At 48.0% G+C, this 22,760-nt stretch overlaps 1 long non-coding RNA gene across 1 annotated transcript in view; it reads right to left on the bottom strand.

The window, feature by feature from the left end:
- LOC113932988 overlaps positions 1-10,252 on the bottom strand; it is an 88,563-nt gene extending 78,311 nt beyond the window's left edge. Inside the window, exons 1-2 of the long non-coding RNA XR_003523194.2 lie at positions 10,122-10,252; positions 9,884-10,036 (exon numbers count right to left, since the gene is read on the bottom strand). This is a non-coding gene — a long non-coding RNA (uncharacterized LOC113932988). The remainder of the gene's footprint in view (positions 1-9,883; positions 10,037-10,121) is intronic.
- Between the last annotated feature and the right edge of the window lie 12,508 nt (positions 10,253-22,760).

Here is a 22,760-nt window from a genome sequence, read left to right as displayed (position 1 = left end):
GGGCACGTGATGTGATGAGCACTGGGTGTTATACACAAGTGATGAATCACTAAATCCTACTCCTGAAATTAATATTACATACATATATATCTATATATATATTTGCTTTTTTATACTTTTAAAAATACATATCCTCTCTTTGTGCTGCATTATGGGTGATTTCATCAGTACTGCCTTCTAATTAATTAATCTCTCTTCCAATATGACTTCATAGTGTTCATCCAGTACTATTGAGTTTACTTACTTCAATGTCTATATTTTTCATTTCAATTGGTTCTTTTTTATAAGTTGCTTTTTAAAATTTTGCCTATTTGTTGTTTCATAAGTTATGTTTTATATATAGCTGTTAGTCACTCCTTTGTATCTTTGAGGATTCTCAACATTTCTTCATAGCACTTGTTACTACTTGACATATAATTTTAGCAATTGTCTGTCACTTCCATTAGAATGTAAGTTCCATGAAGGCAGTCACTTTGTTTTCTTTCTTAGTTTTGTTTTATTTGTTTGTTTCAATTTTTTAATTTAAATTCTAGTTAGTTAACAGACAGTGTAACATTAATTCCAGGTTTTCCAGCTATAAACAAAGAGGCGTTTACAGGAACCACACCCTTGGACTGAGGTCCCCAAGCCTGGCTGCACCCAGAAATCTGCTAAGGAGCTTTCAAACATACCAATGTCTTCCCCCAAGATTTGTATCCCATTGATCTCGGGAGCTACCAGGGCAATAAGATTTTTTCCCAGCTCCAGGGGGAATACTGTTGTCCAACCACAGCTGAGAACCAATGGCATAGAACTGGATAAGACAAAGGAAAACATTCTCGCTGAATGTGGCAACAGGGACCTGTCAGCCCCTCTCAAATGCCCGGACAAGCATTTTGGCAAACCTCAGAGGCCACTGTTCTGACAGCTTCGAGAACTGGTTCCCCTTTCCTTGAAGGAAAGAGGAAGCATAGAGTACTTGTCAGCAAAACTAACAACTCTCCCAGAGTGGAGGAGGGGAGCTTTCTCTTCCCTCGACCTGGACAGAATTAAAGGCCAGCATAGGGGTGATATGAGGAGACAGTCCCGTTCCTCCTGTGCATGGCCTCAGTAGGAAATGACCTAGACAACATTGGTTCTGTGAAACCTCATCCCCTTGGGTCTAGAAAGCGCTTCCCCCCTCCGCCTCTCTCCACCCCCCCAGCCTCCCTCACCCTCCCTCTCCCTCTCCCCACCCCCATCTCTGTCCCAGGGTTCTCTCCATCTTGAGCCGGCTCTTCACATCGTCCCACTGCCACCTCCTCGCTCGGCTCCCGCCCAGCACCCCCAGGCATCTGGCCCTTGCTCTAGCTCCCTGCTGCCCACCTACACCCTCATCCTTGCCATCCCCTGCCGGCTCAGGGTCCTGGGGCCTAATCTCCTTGGCCACTACCCAGGTGAACATCTGAGCTTTCAGCAGGCCTTCTGTGGACCACCTGCCCGTCTCACAGAAGGGATTCCTCCGACTTCGCCACGTGTTGACCAAAGCATCCTCCCTGCCATGTTCGTGACTCCCCGGTCACTGACTACACAAACCCCATCTCCTCAGCCAAAGCTTCGGGACTTCCTTTCGCCTGACCTCTCCCTGTCCCTCCCCATCATGGATGGTTGCTGGGCTCGGTCTCTCCACCCCACACACAGGAGCCTGCCAGTCCCTCCCTTCCTCTCAGGACTGACTGCAAACTTCAAACTGACCCAAACCCACTTCGTCCTCTCTTCTGAAAATTCCATCTTCCCCCCACCCACCAGCCACTCCCGCTTCCCCCTGCGCGGCCCTCTAGGTCCTCAGGGCTCTTCTGCCCCATGGACTACCTGCCTCGCCTGCCTTTTCTCTTCCCCCTTGATTCCATCTTGGGCCCCTAGTTGGAAGCAGAAACTGGAAGAACCATAAGGTGATTGTGCCCAGTTTGTCACTGGACTCGCCCCACCATGCCCAGTACCTAGCAGGTACCCACGAAAGGGAAGCTGCTGTCTGAGCAGCTCAGGAGAGAAAGAACATTCTAGCCAAGAGGGACAGTCTGCTTCCTGACAAGAGTCTGCCGCTCAGATATCCCCAGGACCACACACATCACTGAGATTTCGGGGCCAGTCCCACCTGCCAGGTAAGTTCTTTCCTTCACTGGACACAGAGGTACAGCCTTCTTGGGGCTCCCAGCGAAGTGGGGTGCACAGACAGGTAGACAACTGTGACGCTTAGGGAGCTGACGATTGTCCTGAAGCAGAAGGAAGGCAGAGGGGAAGACACCAGGGAGAAAGGGGACCTCCACACAGCTGGAGCCCCACTCTCCAGACTGATGCTTCTGGCCATGGCTCCCCCTCACCTCCCCCTCGGCCTCAGACTCCCACCTCTCCTGCGTCTGCAGCTGCATCCCGGTTCCCTACCTGCCCCTCTGCTTTTCTCCCTCTGGCCCTTTTTCACCCCTGGTCCCTTCTGCTCCTGCAACTGTCACCACCCCAGTGCACCCCACACCATCCCATTCTCCTGGGCTCCATGCCACATAGCCAGCCGCCTCCTGTGCCTCCCCCATGGTCGCAGCCCTACTTCCTGTGTTGCACAAGCTCAGCATCTCTCCCTAGAAACTACGGACCCCTCTAGCCAGTAGTCCAAACACCATCGCTTGGAGCCACCATCCTTGATTCACCCTCCCCGAATCCAAGCTGTTGTCAGAGCCCGTCTATTCCTGCCCACCCCCTCCCTACCTTTGGCTCCCACTGGGGACACTGAGTCCAAGTCCCAGCCTCTCACTTGGCCTGTTCCCCCCCCCCCACAACACCCTCAGAATCCTACTGCTCAGTCCCACACAGGGTAGCCAAAAAATCATCCTGCGACCTTGCCCTACATATGTTGTGGCCCATCTCTCCGAAAAACCTTCAGTGGTGTCCACTGCCCACAGGACCCTGCATTCCAAGATGCTCTCCTCCAGCCTCCGACCCCCTCCGCCATCCTATGTCTTCCTTCCTGCCTTCCTAACCCCCACGACTCAGTGACTCCACCAGACCTCGGAAGGCCTCTGGGTTTTCACTCATGTTGTTCCCCTTCCTGGAACACCCTCTCTCTCTCTCTACTGGGTGAGTGGAATCCTTCCTTTAGACCTGGATCAAGCTCCACCTTCTCCAGGAAGCCTTCCTGAGAGCCCCAAGCATCAGCGTGCCCCTCCCCAGGCTCTCCTGTGGCTTTCTCGGGCCACCGGCTCGGGGCATCAGCTGCCTTGAGAGTTTGGATAGTTTCTCTGTGCACAGACCTGTCTCCTCACATACACAGTTAGTCCCTGGGGGTCTCAGAGCTTGCCTTTCACTGTGCTGGGCTGCATAGAACAGAGACTTTCTATGGGCTTGTGCTGATAGTACTCAGGGGGTCTGGTCAACAACTTGCTGACCCCATCCCCCTTTTGGAGAGTGGTTTTCAGAAGGCCTGAAGCCCACTCCTTCTTGTGATGCACCAGAGCAAATAGGACACTGGAATGACAGGAAAGCCTGCTGCTTGGTCCCATCCCCTCTAACCAGAGAGTACCATTTATGCTCAGAGCTCAGCGCTGAGCATCACAGGGTGTCCCCAGGGAAGGAAAACAAGCCTCAGAAAGGGTAGTGAGAAAGATGCCCTCTCCTCTAGGCTTAGAGCCAAAGGGCTCGGAAGTCTTTCAAGGGACCACACCTCCCTTAGAGAAGAGGGGCAAGGCCATAAACCCAACTCACCTGATCCAACTTCCTGCCAACCCATTCCCGCCCAGAGGCCCGAGGGGCTCTCCAGCCTCCTGGGCCTTCGCGGATCTGTGGCAGGAGGCTTCGCACAACTCCCTTCCCGCTCTTAAGTCAGAGCATGGTACATATTGGCTCACTGGCCACGGACGCAGTGATTGCTGCAGGTCGCTGTGGTGTGTGGGCGTTGCATGATTGTACAGATGGTGTGGTTGCTCCAGCAACTCATTGCTGTTGTTCGTTGTGTGATCGTACCGTGTGGTTGTTTGCAATCACAGTGGCGGGGGAGTTTTTCGGATCCTCATGGTCGTGTGCCTGTTGCCATTGCTGCCGGCTTGTTGAGGGTATTCCGGCTCCTTCATCACAGCCTGAGGGGGAGGCCAGCCGCGGGGAGGGGTGGTCTCTTGCCCCTTGACACTCTCCCATCTCACGGCCTCAGGCTGTGCCCAGGCGAAACAAAAGGGGACAGGCAGAGAGAGGGGATCTTCTCTGGGTGAGCGGCTCCAGCCCCTGGTGGTGATGTCCAGCACGGCTATGCGGGCCACTCACCCAGAGCTGGGCCAAGTCCAAGCACTTGAAAGCCTGAAGGTCCTCCTCTGCGCAGCACCACCTCTAGCCCCAAGAATACTTTCCTGTGCAGAAACACATTATCTGCATCAGCAAAAATAGACCTTGCCCCATCCCACTGCCCTGAGGCTGTCAAGCAAGCCCAGCCAGACTGAGCTGATAGCCCTGGGTCGGGAGGGGGAAGAGAAAGCAAGCGAACATCTGTAGGAGGAGGCCCGTGGGAAGACATGTCTCGCCTCAGATCACAAGCAGAGGGCCCAGCATGATGCCCACCTGATGCCCAGCTCTGTGGTCTTGGACCTGAGCTCCGCATGAGGCGGCGGGCTGGTTCAGCCCTCACCTCTACCTACCACCGTTCTGAGGGCCCCATGAGCAGATCAGAGCCGGCCTGAGGCCATGTGGTTTCCCCAGCTTGGCAGGCAGAGACACTCAGTCCTTGGTGCCCAGGACAGGACTTTACATCTGCCTCGGGGAACCTGGGTCTTGGGCAATATATCCCTTCCCCTGAGCTCTGCTCCCAGTCAGAAACGTTTGCTTTAAACGTATTAGTAGGTAATACTTGACATGGTCCAATAGCCACATGTACAGAAAGGGAATACAGTGAAATACACCCTCCCACACCTCTCCCTTAGCCACCAGAGATAGTTTATGGATATTATAAGCAAATATGCCCATGTATCCATACAAAAGAACATGGCATGTGGGAAGAGTGCAAACTCTGGAGCCAGACTCCCTGCGTTTGAGACCCAGCACTGCCCGGTACTAACTGGTCCATGACGTCGGGCAGCCTCTCTGTGCCCCAGTTACCCCCATCTGCACAGCAGGATGTAATCATAGTACCTGCCGCATAGGACGAGGGTGAGGTTAAACAACGTCTTAGCTCTCGCTGTAATGGATATTGTTTTCTTTCCTGTTTTACAGAAATGATAGCACACTGTTTTGCACATACTATTCTGCACCTTATTTTTTTCACTTTCAGTGGATCTGTAGCTCATCCCCCCATTAGTACATAAAGAGTTTCCTTGGTCTACTTTAGGGTTGCATAATATTTCATTGGCTCAGTGCACCATAATTATTTGGACGATCCTTTTTTTGATGGACATTTTGGCGGGTTCCATATTTTCTCTTACAAACAATGCTGCAGTGAATAACTTTGTACATACTTTATTTTGTCCGAAAGTGATTAGGATAAATTCCTACAAGTAGAATGTTAGTCAACGGGTATGTGCGTTTGTCACTTTTTGCAATCCATAAAGCTTGCACAGATTCAATATGCCATAAGCAACATATAAGACTTTCTGTTCCCATGCTTGTACCAGCAGAGTGCACAAACAATGTTTTATCTTTGTTGATTTGGTAAGTGAAAAACAGTAAATGCTATTTCTCTATAGTTTTATTTTGTATCTCTTAATATGAGTAATGTGAAGCATCTTTTTATACATTTATAAATCATTTATGTTTCCTTTTCTGTGAACTTTCTGTTCATATCTTTTGCTATTTTCTTATTACCCAGTCATTCTTCTTATTGATTAGTAAAAAGGTCTTTATGTATTAGGAATGTCACCATATTTTTCCTGGTTTGGCATTACTCTGTAGTATTTGCTCTTGCTGGTTTTCCATACGTAATTTGGGGGGGGGGCAGAGGGAGAGGGAGAACTTTTTATTTTTAAGATTTTTTTTATGTATTTGAGAGAGAGTGAGTGAGATAGAGAAGGAAGCAGGGGGAGGAGCAGAAGCAGACTCCCCACTGAGCAGGAACTCCGGGATCATGATCCGGCAGAAAGGAAGAGGCTTGACCAACTGAGCCACCCAGGCACTCCAAGAGTGAGAATCTGAAGCAGGATCCATGCCCAGTGCAGAGCCCAATCTCACGACCCTGAGCCAAAATCAAGAGTTGGATGCTTAACCAACTGAGCCATCCAGGTGTCCCTCCATACAGAATCTTTAATGCAATAGAAGTTATCGTCTGTTTTCTTTATGACTTTTGTGTCTTATGGCATACTTTGAAAGTTCTCCCGCATTCCAAAATAGTCATTAGATTACTTCTTAATCTCCCCACAGTATCTTCTAGCATTTTAAAAAATTTAAATCACTGATCTCTCCGGGTATGTATCCTGATATAAGAAGTTAGGTATGAAGCCAACTTAATTTTTTTCCAGATGGCTACTCAGTTGTCTCAACACTATTTACTGAATAATTCATCTTTTTTTCCCAATGATTTGAAATGCCATCATTTTCATAAGTTAAATTCCCAATAGGTTTTGGTCTATTTCTGGAGTTCCTATTTTGTTCCAACTGCAAGATGTCCTACACTATTTTAATTATTATAGTTTTACGATATGCATTAGAACTTATAGGGCTAGCTTTCCATTCACTTTTCACCTTCTTTTTCCATGTGAACTATCGGTTTTATTGGGATTTCTATTCATTTATAGGTTAACTAAGGAGAAACTAACATTGGTTGTTGATTCAGTTTGGCAGAATTATACTTTTTCAGGAAAGTATCCAATATGTCAGGTTTTTCAAACTTAGGGGGTTCCCAAGACCATGCTTAGGTTTAACAATTTATAGAAAGACTCACAGAACTCACTGGAAGCTGTTGTGCTCACGGTTACAGTTCGTTACGGTGAAAGGATGTGGATTAACGCCAGCCAAGGGAAGAGATGCACCAGGCAGAGTCCAGGAAACTTCCAAGCACTGAGTTTCCCAGCTCTTCTGGTGGACCCATGGCCAGCACTACTCTCCCTAGCAACAACATGCAAACATACAGAGGACTGACAGCTGGGGAAACTCACCTGAGTGTCCAGGGTTTCTACTGGAGCTCAACCACACAGACATTACTGACTGTCCATGTGGCTGACCTTTAGAGCAGAGCCAGAGCTAGAGTGAAGAGCATGCAGCCCAAAGCTCCCATCCTAAATCACATTGTTAAACTGTTTGGTGGGGCCTGAGGCCCCCAGGTAAAGTAGGACATTCTTATCAGGCAGGACATTCCAAGGTCCTAGAGATTATGTCCCAGGAGCCAAGGACAAAAGCTAGATATCTCTTTGAGTAATGTTCATTTTTTTACAACACAAGTTTTTTAAATGTATTTACATGGAGTTGAGAAAAATAGTCTCTAAGGTTTCTTTTAATTCCATCCACCTGTGGTTATTTTCCCCTTAGCCCTTCTTTTTTGTGCCATTTTCCTTCTTTTCTCTTGACAAGGTTAGCCAACAATTTATAAATCGTGGGTTTTTTTGTTTTATTTATTTATTTATTTGACAGAGAGAGAGAGCACAAGCAGGGGGACTAGCAGGCAGAGGGAGAAGCAGGCTCCCCATTGAGCACAGAGCCAGATGTGGGACTCGATCCCAGGACCCTCGGATCATGACCTGAGCCGAAGGCAGATGCTTAACCGACTGAGCCACCCAGGCACCCCTATAAATCGTGTTTTTTAAAAGAATTAGCTTTAAGTTTATTTGTGAGTTACTTGTTATAATTTATTAATTATAAAACTTTTTGTTGTATAATTTATTGATTTCTGCTTTAACATTTATTAATTTCTCTCCTTCTGCTTTCCTTAGGTTATTGCCTTTTTTCTAACTACTTCAGTTGGATGCTTATTTCATTTTTCATTCCTGTTTAATTTTTTATTAATTCATTATAAGACTATGTATTAGTCAGGGTTCTCTAGAGACACAGAATCTCTAGGATATATAAAGAAATTTATTCTAAGGAATTGGCACATGCAATTATGGAGGCTAAAAAGTCCCCCAAGATCGTCAGACAGCAAGCTGGAGCCCCAGGAGGGACGGTGATGTAAGTTCCAATCCAAGTCCAAGTTCAAAGGCAGGAAAGGATGATGTCCCCACTCAAAGATAGGCAGGCAGAGAGAATTCTTGCTTAGTCTTTTTATTCTATTCAAGCCTTCAACAGATTGGATGGGGCCCACCCATATCGGGAAGAACCAATCTGCTTTGCTCAGTCTGCCAATTCATGTGTTAACCTCACCCAGAAACACCCTACAGAAACACTTAGAATAATGTTTGACCAAATATCTGGGCACACTGTGGTCTATGCAAGTTGACACATAAAATCTCACTATGCATTCTTCTCTGGACGCTGTTCTAGTTGTATCTCCTAAGTTCAGATAAGTAATGTTTTTACCTATTTTCATTTCATATATAATCATTCCATCTTGAAGTCCCTTGTAGCTTATGGCAGGGATGTTTTGCTACTAAATTTTGACTAAGCCATGAGTACACTGACTTGCCCTTTTGTATAAGGTTGATCTGATTCTCATAGGTCAAGACAAATGTGAACCAGGACCTCCTTGGGGCCCAGATGTTGCTTTGAAAGGTTCTCTCAGAACTTGAAAAATTCACTTAAATATCAATGGAAACACATACCTTTTTGCCTAAATGAGTCTCTTAATAACCAAGGTCAAGAGCTCCCCTGTTGAGGGCGCCTGGGTGGCTCAGTCATTAAGCATCTGCCTTCGGCTCAGGTCATGATCCCAGGGTCCTGGGATCGAGTCCCACATCGGGCTCCCCGCTCAGCGGGAAGCCTGCTTCTCCCTCTCCCACTCCCCCTGCTTGTGTTCCTGCTCTCACTGTCTCTCTCTGTCAAATAAATAAATACAATCTTTAAAAAAAAAAAAAAAGAGTTCCCCTGTTGAATCCAAAAGGGGGAAAAAAAGTCACCACTTCTCTCTTATCCAAATGATCATAAATCAAAATATTATTAACAAAAATTATAATCGCTACCATAATGCCAACTAAAATGTTTCCAGTGTCTTATACATGTCATCTTATTTAATTTTTGCGTGAGTTCTTAGAGATATCATACTCTACTTAAAGATGAGAAATAAGCCTCAAAGGGTATATATATATATATATATATATATGTTGCTTAACATCACACCTCCTTTTAAGCAAAGGAGCTAGGATTTCATGCTGGTTGTGTCTGATTTAAAGCTATAGGAAAGCTGTAGTTAAAGCCAACTTTAACTCTTTATCTTGTTCACATCTACTCACTGATCCCTCCCCAACTCCACCCCCACTCACCCCCCAACCCCCCCGGGCAGGCTATGTGTTCCAGGGTCCCTAGGAGATTACTATACATAACTTAGAAATGCCTTCCAAGGCTGAGATGGAGGGCAGCTTGCTTTGGCCCTCTGTAAGTTTGTTAAAGATCACACAGTGTCTCCCCTTCCTGATACACAGGTGGTGCCGCAAGATCTGATTAAATGTTAGACGTCTATTAGGTGCATGAGAACCCTTTGGTCTCACCACAGTGCCCTTCTGCAGAGTCCCTTGTTCTATAAAATTTGTAGATTGAGGTCCAGACTTTGTGGAGAATAACTCTGCAAGTGGATCACCACCTGCCTGATCCCCGCCCCCCATCAGTAAGTTACCCCAAACAAAACTGTGTGTAAACTGTATTGTGTGGCCTCCTTCATTTTTCAGTCTCAAACTGCCTTCTCAGTTTGGGGAATACTTTACAGTCCCTCCCCCGCCTTCTAACAAAAGCCTATGCATTTTTTCAGGAGGGCTTCCTGTCTCCCCTCTGCCCCAGCTTGTAGCAATAAGATGGTTCTACCTCCTTTGGCAAAACTTACTTTCCAGGCGGAGAGAGTACATCTGCTATAGTCCACTGTCGATTAGGGAGAAGTCCAGCCCGGAATTCTGGGACTGAGACACAGCAGGCCACCAGCCATGGAAGGCCTTTGCCTGCAGAAGCCATATGGATGAAGAAAATTCTGAGCCAAGCACTAATGAAGAGAAAGGAGAGGGAAATCAGGGCGGGGGCTGAGAGAGTGGGGTTAGGCACAGCTGCTGCAGGAGGGGGCTACTGACCATGGCGCTTGCATGTGCCGGACACACCCATCACTCGTGCCAAGCCCGTCGAATTCAACTCAGCTGTCTGGCAACTGCCCTCTAACAAAATGAGCAAACGACTTCCCATGCTGAAGGCTTCAGTTGGTGTCCTTGGCCAGGTCTCAGCGGCAACCAGAACAGACGACCACATGGGGGCTGGAGGCCCCGGTGGCAGCTACCAGAGTCCACTGGCCCGGCTCAGAGCACCTGCCAACTGGGCGCGTTATCAGAACCCTGCTGCAGAGCGATAAGGGACGTCCTGATCCAGCCCCTAGAAGAGCAGGGCTTTATATAGCAGCCTGTGTGGGCTGCAAGGGAATGTCCTGGCTCAAGGCCTCCCTAGCCCAAGCAGAGAGGGGAGTGGGTGGATGAGAAGAAGGGAGCTTATAAATAACCTCAGTCGTGCTGATGGGCTCAGCATGCATCTTAGCAAGGCCTGAGATCCTGGGGAGGAGGGGTCACCTACAGATCATTTTTATCTTCTTCATACTCCTCTATATGTTCCAAGTTCTCCACAACGAACTTGAGCTCCTCTCAGAGTCAGCAAACATGAATACGAGTTTTAAAAAAGTAAAAAAGAGAGGCACAAAAGGAATTCCTTCCACTAGGAATTCTGGTGACCATCTTCCCTCTGCTCCTGGGTCCCCAATCCTGGACCAGCCCTCTCCCCTCTTCTCCGATCTCTCCCAGAGGAGTCCTCCAGGTGCTGGCGGGGACTTTCCTTTTCCTGCTCCCCCAGGGTTCCTGCATCCTCGTACCTTCCCTGCCCCCACCAGTTCAAATGTCACTGTTCTTGGCTTTGTTGTCTTTAGATAAGGCGTCCCTGTTCCTCATTTCTGCTGGGGTGAGAAAGGTCACTCAAGGATGTCTGTCCTGCCTGCTTCCGGGCCCCCTAACACTAGCTTAGTAATAGGGGGAGAAAAAGCAACGATATTCCTGTAGAAAATGTGTTTTGCACTCTGTGCCTCCTTGTCTGTAAAGTGGGGGTGATAATAGCACCTGCCTCACAGAAATGTTTTTAAGAATCACATAAGACAGTGGATGCAAAGTGCTTGACCCATTGGAAATGCCCAATTAAATATTAACTGATTATCAGTCCACCATGCCTCCTTCTCCACACCCACCCACCCCCTGGAGGACCAGACTTACCAAACTTGGCCACCATGACTTCCATTGTTTCCAAAAATAATTGTTCCCAGGAGGTGTGAGGATTCACCATCCTGACACTGGCACTGATTCAAAGCAGGAGTTCTAAAAATGCTTTGAGAGGTGACAGGCTCCTTGGAATAATAGCCTTCAAAGTGCCTCCTTATAAGGCAGGAGTCCTCATTGGGATGTGTGAGTCATGGCAGGGCTGCTAGATAAACAGATAAAAGAATAAACATGTTGTTACTTTGTAGTGACGACCTCATGGAGGCTGAGTTCAGCTATCTCATAACCCTAGGACAATTTTGAGGAGACAAAAGTAGGTGAGGTATCAGCCGATCCCTATTTTTTGAGCAAGTGCTTTGTGCCAAAAGGCACACCCAGCAAACAGGATATGATCCTTGGCAGGTGATAAGGTGGCAAGTCTGGAAGAGACTCTCCACTGGGTTCTGGAGGTCAGAGCAGGTCTCGTAGAGAAAATGAACATCATCAATGGCACCACGCCTGGTAGTTCCTGATGGGATTGGGTTGGTTTGAGAGAAGGAGTCTCACATGTTCACGTCAGCAAGGCATGGCACACACCTACGTACACCATCTTGTTTGGTCCTGACAACAGTATTGTGTGGTGTTATCGTTCCCATTTTACAGAACAGAAAACAGTGGCTCAGAGAAGCCAGAGGCAGAATTCAAAGTTCTACCTGCTCCGCGGTCCATGGGCTTGCTTCCATCACCTGGCACCGCTAAGACCTCCCATAAATCTGGCTCCCAGGATAGACATGGGCTGTCTGTGACCAGCAGTGGTGCTCTCATTCCAAGGCTGTGGCCTCCCAGTAGAGAGGATGCTGCCCAGAGTGGCTAGCAAATTCTTTGGAGATATATCAACATTGCATTGCCAGCCAATATCGTGGGAGAAGATGGGATGACTTCTAAAGCCTGGATCAAAATAATAATTTTGCCTCCATTTTATAGCTTTAAATATTTAAGCCCCTCCTTCCACTTAGTAGTATTTTCTCCCAGTTCAGAAACTCACCCAATTTATCACCATAACAACCGATAATGAGCAGCATGAACTTTTCAGGAATGACATCAGAAGAAGATAGGAATAATGTTCAAAGGTGACCTTTGCCCCCAGCTTTAAATCATTAGGACTTGAAAGATTTTTATGACGTAACAAAGAGCACCTGCTGGTTAGCGCTGGAAAATTCCCCAGATGCACCTGGGTGCAGCTGATACTATCGTCTAAAGGACTGATCTATCATCCATGTCCTTTGGTGTCATGCCCAAAGTCCACCAACGGCGATATTACACAAAACCCAAGTATCACATTTCTGAAGGCATCAACAGGCAATTATTGAACGCCAGGTTCATGGTTCTTAAAACCAGTCTGAAATTATAATCCAGAATTCTTAACTTTATCACAACACAGACTGTATAACTATATCCTAATCATGAAAGACAATGGGAAAGCTCTTTAAAGGGATAGTGTTATGGACTGTTGCATTCCCCCTCACACCCCCACCAAAATCCCTATGTTGAAATCCTAACCCCCAATATGACTGTATTTGGAGATAGAGCCTTTCAGGAGGTAATTTAGGTTCAATGAAGTCATTGAATCAGAGTGGGGCCCTGATTCCATAGGACTGGGGTCCAATAAGAAGAGGAAGAGCGACTGGAAACCTTTCTGTCTGTTTACACGTGCACAGAAAAGAGGTCATGCGAAGAGGACCCAGCGAGAAGATGTTGTCTGCGAGCCAGGAAGGGAGGCCTCACCAGAAAGCAACCCCAATGGCACACTCATCTTAGGCTTCCAGCCTCCAGAGCTGTGAGAAAACACATCTCTGTGGTTAAGCTGCCCAGTATTTTGTTATGGCGGCCCAAGCGAAGACAGGAACTCAGGCTGTAAGGGAGCCATAACACCAGAACCCAGGGGATCAGGGCAGAGTATGGGGTATAGGCCATGGCAAGTTGGCCTCAGACTTCTGCCCTTCTGCTGGGAGCCCTGTGTTGGGGAGAACTAGAAAGAAAGACCATCTCTCTTCCACGAACTGAGTAACACTAAAGCTGACCCAGGAAGTGTGACTTAGGTACACAATAAGAGAGGACTTCCCAACCCTGCTTCCAGAATGAGGCACACTTGCCTTCCCAGGTGCAGGCAGAGCTGCATCCCTGCAGGCTCCCCGCTGAGGGCCCTGCCCCACTAAGCTGAGCGCTCAGCTGAAGCCAATGACAATCTACACTCTCCAGAGGCAGCCAGCCTCTAAGAGAGAGTCAGGGAGGGACTGAGCCAGGTACCCTCAGCCCCTTTTCCCAAGCTCACTAAGCAGTTAAATGACAAAGGAGAAAAGAGGAAGGCAGAGAGAAGCCAAGAGTGTTACCCTAATCCAACTCCCTCCATATGGAAACATGAAGAGAGAGGAAAGAAAGTTCCTCTCAACACTCAGCCCTGTTCTATTCCAGGCAAACACATAGCCCTCTTCAAGTCTCTCCAATAGAGTAGGATGTGTGTCTGGCTTTCAACTCAACAATAAAATTCACAACTCGCATAGAACCTCCCCTTATTACACACATACCCGTACACACACACACACACACACACACACACACACACACACACACACACACCCCTAAGCAATCCTGGGACACGTCCCACATGGAAGGTAAAAATGTCTAGTTGCTGAGGATGCATGAGCTACCTTGTGGCCCTATTTCAGAAGGGGTCAGTGAATATTTGTTGAGTGTGGCTTGCACTCTTACAGCAGTCTGAATCCAGGCACATCCTCTTTTGCTGGAAGATGGGTCCATTCATTCATTTTTTTTATTCAACAGATATTTGCTGAATGTTTACTATGTGTCAAGCATTGCGCTAGGCTGATTGATCCGGAAAACAAGAAGCCAGAGATACTGGCAAACAGCAGCCCTAAACCAGCTCTTTGCCCAGGCCAGACACCTGCCCATAGTCCCTGTCTCCTCCCCATCCCTCAACCTCCTTATATCCAGTCAACCACCAAGTACTGACATTCTATTCTTCATGTATCAAAACCCCTCTACTTCCCATCCTCTCTCCTCTTCCTTGGTCTTGGCTATCATGTTCTCTTCCTTAGATTTTTGCAGCTACCACTTAATTGATTTTCCTGTTTTCAGACTTACTTTCATCCAGTCGAACTGCACCACCACAGTGCGTAATAAGAAGGCCTCACCTAAAGAGAGATCTGCCCTTTGGGCTCCTGGGAGGTAATTCCTAAACTTGCAATTTTCACAGCAAGAGGAGTGTCTTTGTTATTCAAGGTTGGCCCTTCCTTTCTGCTAACAAGATGAGTCAGGGTGGGGCCAGCCCTATCTGACAGACCAACCATGTGATTTGTGGTTGGGGCTTTAGGCCATGTGACAGCCTGACCTCCAGGGAGGAGAAGGAGCCTGGAGATTAAGTTCAACCATGTGGGCAATTATTCAATCAATCATGCCTAGGTAATGAAGCCTCAATAAAAACTCAGGCCACTAAAGCTTGGATGAACTTCCCGGGTTGGCAATACTTGTGCGTATTCATCTAGAGATGCTGGGAAGCGGTGCATCCTGAGGACACAGAAGCGTCACGTTTAGAACCCTCTCAGGGTCCACCCTCCTGCTTCCAATTACTTGTATCTTTGACTAATTCCAATTTGTATCTTTTTATTATAATAAAAGTCTACTCCTGTCCACAATAGCCAAACTGTGGAAAGAGCCAAGATGTCCATCGACAGATGAATGGATAAAGAAGATGTGGTCTATATACACAATGGAATATTATGCAGCCATCAAAAGGAATGAGATCTTGCCATTTGCAACGATGTGGATGGAACTGGAGGGTGTTATGCTTAGTGAAATAAGTCAATCAGAGAAAGACATGTATCATATGACCTCACTGATATGAGGAATTCTTAATCTCAGGAACAAACTGAGTGTTACTGGAGTGGTTGGGGGTGGGAGGGATGGGGTGGCTGGGTGATAGACATTGGGGAGGGTATGTGCTATGGTGAGCACTGTGATTGTGCAAGACTGTTGAATCACAGATCTGTACTTCTGAAACAAATAACGCAACAGATTTTAAGAAAAAAGAAAAAGAAGAAGATAGCAGGAGAGGAAGAATGAAGGGGAGTAAGTCAGAGGGGGAGATGAACCATGAGAGATGATGGACTCCGAAAAACAAACTGAGGGTTCTAGAGGGGAGGAGGGTAGGGGGATGGGTTAGCCTGGTGATGGGTATTAAAGAGGGCACATTCTGCATGGAGCACTGGGTGTTATGAACAAACAATGAATCATGGAACACTACATCAAAAACAAATGATGTAATATATGTTGGTTAACATAACAATAAAAAAATTTTTAAAAAAAAGTCTACTCCTAAGTATAAAACTTGCCTAAATATCAAATTATCAACTGTGAGGGTAGTCATGGGAACCCCTGAATTTGCAGCCAGATGCTATGATGAGTAGGTAATCCTGGGGACCCCCAAACTTGGGGCTGGTGTCTGAAGTAAGGGCAGACTTATGGGGACTGTGCCCTTCACCTCAAGTTGGCTAACTCACCCTACACAGCCAGAGGGGTTTTCTAAAATGGGACTATGATCGCATCCCGTATCTGCCTAAAACACGGGAGGGATGTCTCCTTTTCTCTAGGATGAAGTCCAGATGCCTAAATATGGCTTCCAAGACCTCTGATGATTTTGCCTCCACATAACTCTTCAGTCGCATGTCCCCCATTCCTCCTCAAATTTGGTATTCCAGCCACATTGAGCTACTTGCCACTCCCTAAGTGTTCTCATTTTTCCAGATCTTTGAACACATGGCCCCTCATCCTATAACATTCTCTCCTCTCTGACTTTCTACCACACCCCTTCTCTTAGTTAACTCCCACCAGTCCTTCAGGTCTCAGCTTAGATGTCACCTCTTCTGGGAAACCTTTCCATATACCCTCCACGGAGTCAGAGCTGGGTGCTCACTCCTCTCAAGAGACTTAGAAATGGCCTGGTTACTGGTCTGTCTCTCCAACCAGATTATAAACTTTCTGAGCACAAGGACTGTGTTTTCTCCCCTGTTATATTCCCCAGCACTTATCAGACTAACACGTAATTCCAAAAAGAGAAATGATAACTTTGCAGGGGAGAAAACTGGCAGACACCAACATGACTGGTATTGAATGAATGAATAACTGCTTAGATAGGTTTGGGAAGGGTCTTCAGTCTCCTTCATGGAGATTTGGAAAGCACCCTAGTTGTATCCAGGAGCCAATTACAAGTCATCTTTCAAGATGGTTCCACTCCAAGTTTGTTTGTTAATCATATTCATTTGAGGTTGATTTTTATGGACTCCAACTTTAGAGGGTAAAATTTTTTTAACTTTGTCTACAAAATCCTAAGAAGTGTCCCTGTCTTGAGGACTGTACCCAACTGTGAGTTGCCCTTTGGACATTTCTTTGACCTATCACTGTGATTTTATATTTTCCACCCCACCTACAAGGTTATATGGCATTTGTAAAGAGAGAGACAGCAACAATGTATTTAAACATAAATAATTGGAGGATTTATTAAAGGAATATCCATCATTACCAGTTCATACATGCAATGTGCATCTATCCATACTTTATTTTTTTTAAAGATTTATTTATTTGTTTTATTTGTTTTCTTGTTTTTTTAAGATTTTATTTATTTGAGAGAGACAGAGACAGAGATAGCGAGAGAGAATTAGTGGGAAGGAGAGGGAGAAGCAGACTCCCACTGAACAGGGAGCCCGATGTGGGGCTCGGTCCCAGGACCCTGGGATCATGACCTGAGCTGAAGGCAGATACTTAACCCACTGAGCCACCCAGGTGCCCCTATTTATTTGTTTTAGAAAGAGAGAGCACAAGAGCTCCTGCGGGTGGGGGGAGGGGCAGAGGGAGAGATGGAATCCTCAGGCGGACTCCCCACTGAGTGCGGAGTCCCATAAAGGGCTTGATCCCAGGACCCAGAGATCACGACCTGAGCCGAAACCAAGAGCCAGCCTTTCAACCAATTGAGCCACCCAGGCATGCCCATGCTTTCTTTTTTTTTTAAGATTTTATTTATTTATTTGACAGAGAGAGACACAGCGAGAGAGGGAACACAAGCAGGGGGAGTGGGAGAGGGAGAAGCAGGCTTCCCGCGGAGCAGGGAGCCCGATGTGGGGCTCGATCCCAGGACCCTGGGATCATGACCTGAGCCGAAGGCAGATGCTTATCGACTGAGCCACCCAGGCGCCCGCCCATGCTTTCTTATTAATCAATACTTGATAAAGCCCTTGTAGTTAGGTGAAATGGCATTTCCTTTTTCTTCCTTTTTAGCTTCCAGTTAAAGCAATCAGCACGGCCTTCCATTTCTATCCCTAATATCTTCAACCAAAAGCTGCTACTTTTGCCTCTTCTCATAATCAGTGTTTTTGTCTTCATTTGACAAAAAAAAAAATTTTTTTTGAGGAAGTTCTCTATCAGGTTGCCAGGGCTGCCATCACCAAATACCATAGACTGGGCAGTTTAAACCGCAGAAATGCATGTTCTCACAGTCCTGGAAGCCAGAAGTCCCAGAGCAAGGCGTCAGGCGGGCTGGTCACTTCCGAGGCCTTTCTTCTCGGCCCTCCTTCTCACTGTGTCCTCACGTGGTCTTCCCTCCACAGCCAGGCCCCTGATGCCCCCTGTGCCCAGGTCTCCTCCTCTTATACAGGAGGAGGTGGCTTGGATTAGGGCCCATCCTAAGGACTCATTTTACCTTAATCACCTCTCTGAAGTCCTATCTGCAATTACGGTCCCACTCTGAGGTCCTGGGTTAGGACTTCCATGTAGGGATCGGTGAAGACAGTTCGTCTCCTCACACACTCCATGCCAGACACCACCCGGGTGTCAGCGGGTTCAAGGTGGCCAGACAAGGGCACTGCCCTCATGTGAGCCACAGTCTAGCTGATGCGGACGTGAGAATAAATGCCACCAACGATGCAATGAAGAGACGAGAGGAGCCACATGGAGAAAATGATCAGCCCCACCTGGAGACCCGGGGAAGGCTTCACCCATGGAGTCGCGCCATTTGAGCTGGTCCCAGAAAGAACACATTTCTACCAGGCAGGGAAGGCCATTCTCTGCAGATGAAGGAGAATTGGAAGATGGTAGTTCTAGTTATGTCATAGATGATGGATACCTTGCCAAAGACCCCAGGACACGTTTCCCCCAGGCCTGACTATTCTGTGTGGTATCTCACCCCTCCACACGACAGGATTCCCTCCTCGTTTTCCCGAACGTAATTATATATTGGAAACATCTTCTTCCTCCGTTTATTTTCTGACGACGTCTGGAGCTCCAACATCGTGCCAGGGCTTCGGCATCCTAATTCTCTTTTTGTATTTCGGGCTCCAGCTAAGCATTTACCTTCTTCCTGCCCTGCTAATGTCCCCGTTTTCCGAACTTCAGGGGCTTTTTGTTCACGGGGGGTGCAAGGTTTCATTCTGCCTGGAAGTACTCTTCCCATTAGCTGGGGGATTCTTCTTTTTTTTTTGACAAGAAAGGTGTAACTAAGCCCATTTTCTGTAAAATCTGTCACTGCCTAAGTGGTACCCTGCTGCTTGAGGCCTCATCCGTCTCCATGGCAATGTTCTGAAACTATTCTGCTTGTGTGAGGAAGTTCAAGGCCCATCAAATTACTTATCATAACAGAGCCAGTGTAGCCCACCGAGGCACACACACGTACATCTGGTGCCTCGCAGCCGTCCTCACACACGCAGCAACCGTGGAGTTCGTATTCATGTCCACAACGGCAGCACGTCCTTTGAAACGGATAGCCCGCTCATCAGCTGACTTCGTTTACTCATTCACTCCTTCATTTTTGTATCCAGCTTAGTGGGGGAGACAGAGACATCAAAACCCCTCCTCCTGGGGCCCGGGGGTGGGAATCAGGGACGGCTTCACCAAGGAGTGGTCAGCTGACCACCCGAAGGGGATGAGGCTTTCCTGACCAAAAACAAAGCACCAGCAGAGGCACGAAGATGTGAATGAACATTTGAGGGAACAAAGGGAAAATGTCAGAGAAGGCGGCAGAAATGGGACGGGGGGGGCGGGTGATGGAGGAATGGACAGAGACAAAGCAGAATTGGGGTTAGAGAGAGGGGTAGCCAGGAGGTCCTGAGGGGCACATAAAAAATACTAAGGAGTTTGCACTCCTTGAGCAATGAGGAGGATCTTAAGAGGAAATACAGCATTATCCAATTTACATTCTACAAAGTTCTCTTCCACTGTTGTTGCCCCAGGGGTTGATTAAAGGCCCAGAGCCAGGAACAAGCGAGGGACAAGCTGACCAGAGACTGGGAGTGTGCACAGGAAAGAGGCAAGCACCACTTAAGAGGTAGGCCAGGTATGACTTCCCGACCAATTAGATGGAGGAGGGATGGACACCTTGAAGATTTCTGGGCCCATGTGACACCAAAGAAAAAACCAGGCTCGGGGGAGAAGATGAAGTATGTAGTTAGGGAGCCTTGTCCTCCACTTTCCCCACACCCTTAATTCTCTATCACAGGGACAAAGCAATGTGAGAAGCTAATCCCCACTGAGGGATGATGTAAGGGTTCAACATGGGACTCCTCCCACCCCGCCCCCGGACTCATGTTCAGTTAACGAGAGAGTACCACGTAGCCAATGCTAATCAAGGGAACGACTCTCCAACAGTGAAATTCTGAGCTCCTTGATGGACAAGTTGGGGACATGTTTTCAAGTATGGAGATCTTCCCAGCATCCCTAAAATCACATCATGGAGGCTATAGCTAAAACTCTTAGTGAAGAGAATGCTGTTAAAATCTCATATTCATCCCAAAGAACCCCATTCATACCAAAGAAAAAGGGACTTTCCTCCTGGGCAGGATTCTGCTCTCTTAGCATAAGGTAATGGGACACCAGATGTCACAGAGCTCTGGGGTCACTGAGTTCGGGTCCGGGCCCCACCATTTACTGGTTGTATAACCTGGGTCATGTTAGTTAACCTAAGACTCGATTCCATCATTCATTAAGCAGGGGCTCAGAACACCTGCCTCTCCGATTGTTGTGAGCCTTGCTGTAAATGACAAGGTCGCAGTAAACACTGGTTCCTTCTTGTGCCACCTCACCCCCATCCCCACTATCTCATTTCAGACATGCGTCTTCATCAGTCACCCTCACTACCTCCACCATTTATCACAGTGTCTTTCAACACCCAGTTCACTTGGAGAGGACTCATTCTCTCTATGTTCATGGGCTATTAGCTGCTCTGACAACTTTAGGTGATGAAAAGCCACCCTTTGGGAGGCTGGGGCTCAGAGCCTGCAAGCCCCCGGGACTGAGCGCTGTGCCCCCAGAACCGCCTGCAGGGGGCAGCATCGGGCAGTGTGAGGCCAGCCCGGGCGCCCCTGGAAACCGCTGGAGCGGGGCTGGGAAGGACCTCGGAGGAGGGGCTTGAATTCAGACTCCAGGTGACAAAAGACCTGGAGTTAGGCCACGTGAGCCTGACACTCAGCCTCCCAGGGAGTCCGGTCTTTGGGGAACAGGGGAGCAGGGAGTGGGTTTTTTCAAGCACTCCTAGTCCCAAGAAGTCCAGCCGGGTTTTCCCCAAACCCACACTGGGACTGACTACTGTTATCCTTGAATATAGCACCCATCCTCCTGGAGCAAAAGGCTGCTTCTTACCCAGCCATCCGGCCCTTGCTGCAGATGCCCCTTCCTCCATGACATGTTGGGAGAGAGTGCCTGACAGGACAACATGGAGCTAGGGGACAACCCTAGCTCCCCCACAAGGCTTTCAGCTGCTTACATCCTCAGCCCCATTTGGGAGTCCTGGAGAGGACAGAAGAAATAAAGGGACACAGCTCCCGACAATTAGGAGCTATTAATACTGTTGAAGACACGCAGATGTGAAACTGGAGAAAGACACAGGGATACACATCATCCTGTGCTCCGTTTCCAATCAAGCACAGCCAGAGGCGCCATGTTCCCCAAACCTCAGGACACATGGTCAGACCTGGGATGATTTTTTATGATTTGTGAGTGTATTTATTTATTTTTTAGATTTATTTATTTATTTGAGAGAGAGAGAGAGAAAGCCTGAGCAGGGGGAGGGGCAGAGGGAGAGGGAGAAAGAATCTCAAGCAGACTCCCTACTGATCTTGGAGCTGGATATGGGGCTCAATCCCAGGACTTCCTTCCCCCCCAGATCACAACCTGAGCCAAAACCAGGAGTTGGATGCCCAACCGACTGAGCCACCCAGGTGCCCCTGTGAATTTATTTACATGGCAAACAAAGAGACAAAATTATTAAAATCAACCAAGACTGCCCAGAGCATGGGATCACTGTAGGGACAGATGATCTGACCTGTGGGAATTTGGCGAAGAGATTGGTTAATGCAGGCAGCATTAAGTGGCCTGCAAGATCCCGGGGACTTGGTAACTAGAGGCCTCAAGGCTCTGTGCCAATGAGAGACACTCGTTGCTCACTCGCCCACTGACTTTGGCTGGGGTGGGGAATTGCTACGTCACTGTGACATCACACCTTCCAGGAATCACTGAGTCAGCCTAAGGCCCCAGGCAGGACCCACTCACTTCCTCCAATGGGCCGGGCCACTCCCCCATCCCCAGGCAAGGCTTTGGGCCTGGTTTTTCACCACCATCCACCAGTGCTCAAGGCGGTCAGGAACCTGGCCCAGAGTACATGCCCTGGGCTCACCCCCACCCACAGGGTCTGCTGAGGAGAGAGGCCCCCTGTGGAGAGTCGGTCCTGGCTTGGAGTGTCAGTGCCCCTGGGAGAGGTCGCTCTTTCAGCTTTGTCAGTCCCTTATACCTCCCTGTGAACAAACTGAGCTGTTTCTAAGGAACTAAGTTCTGAAGGAGGAATTAGGAGGGAGAAGGTAAGGGGGAGTTGGGGCTGGTGCAATAAGTGTTGGAGCCAGGGTGGGGAAGGCTGAAAGAAAACCTTGCCCACCTCACCTCTGAGGGTTGCTCCAGATACGGTGCCATCCCTCAGACAGTCACGGGGAAGCAAGGGGCTTATCCAGGCCCACTCCTTTCCACGAGAGGGTGGGCACCTGCACAACCACACTCATCCCATGGCCAGGGGGGAGGACCAGAGCCGTCTATTTGTAGTCCTCAGGGGACGACTTTCTCTTGCCCCTTCCCGAGCATAGTTTTGGGGCCTCCCTTCCTCCCCAAGTCAGACCCATCCCTTCCCTTCCCTGTTAAGGGGATTCAAACCAGAATCTGTCTGCATCATATCAGAGTCTGTTTCATCTTTTCATTAACCCTGATGCTCTGTGAGTCTTAAGACAAAAATTAACCGGTAGGCAGTAATGAGATTTTTATAGCGCTGCGAAGGTCCTGTACTCACCTCCCGCTCCCTCTTGGCCCCCTTCTCTCTCTCACTGCCACACACACACACACATGACCTCACCCTGCCACACACACACACACACACACACACACACA

Source organism: Zalophus californianus, chromosome 10, assembly GCF_009762305.2.
Source record: "Zalophus californianus isolate mZalCal1 chromosome 10, mZalCal1.pri.v2, whole genome shotgun sequence".
NCBI classification, from domain to species: Eukaryota; Metazoa; Chordata; class Mammalia; order Carnivora; family Otariidae; genus Zalophus; species Zalophus californianus.
This window is presented reverse-complemented; position numbering and strand designations above follow the sequence as displayed.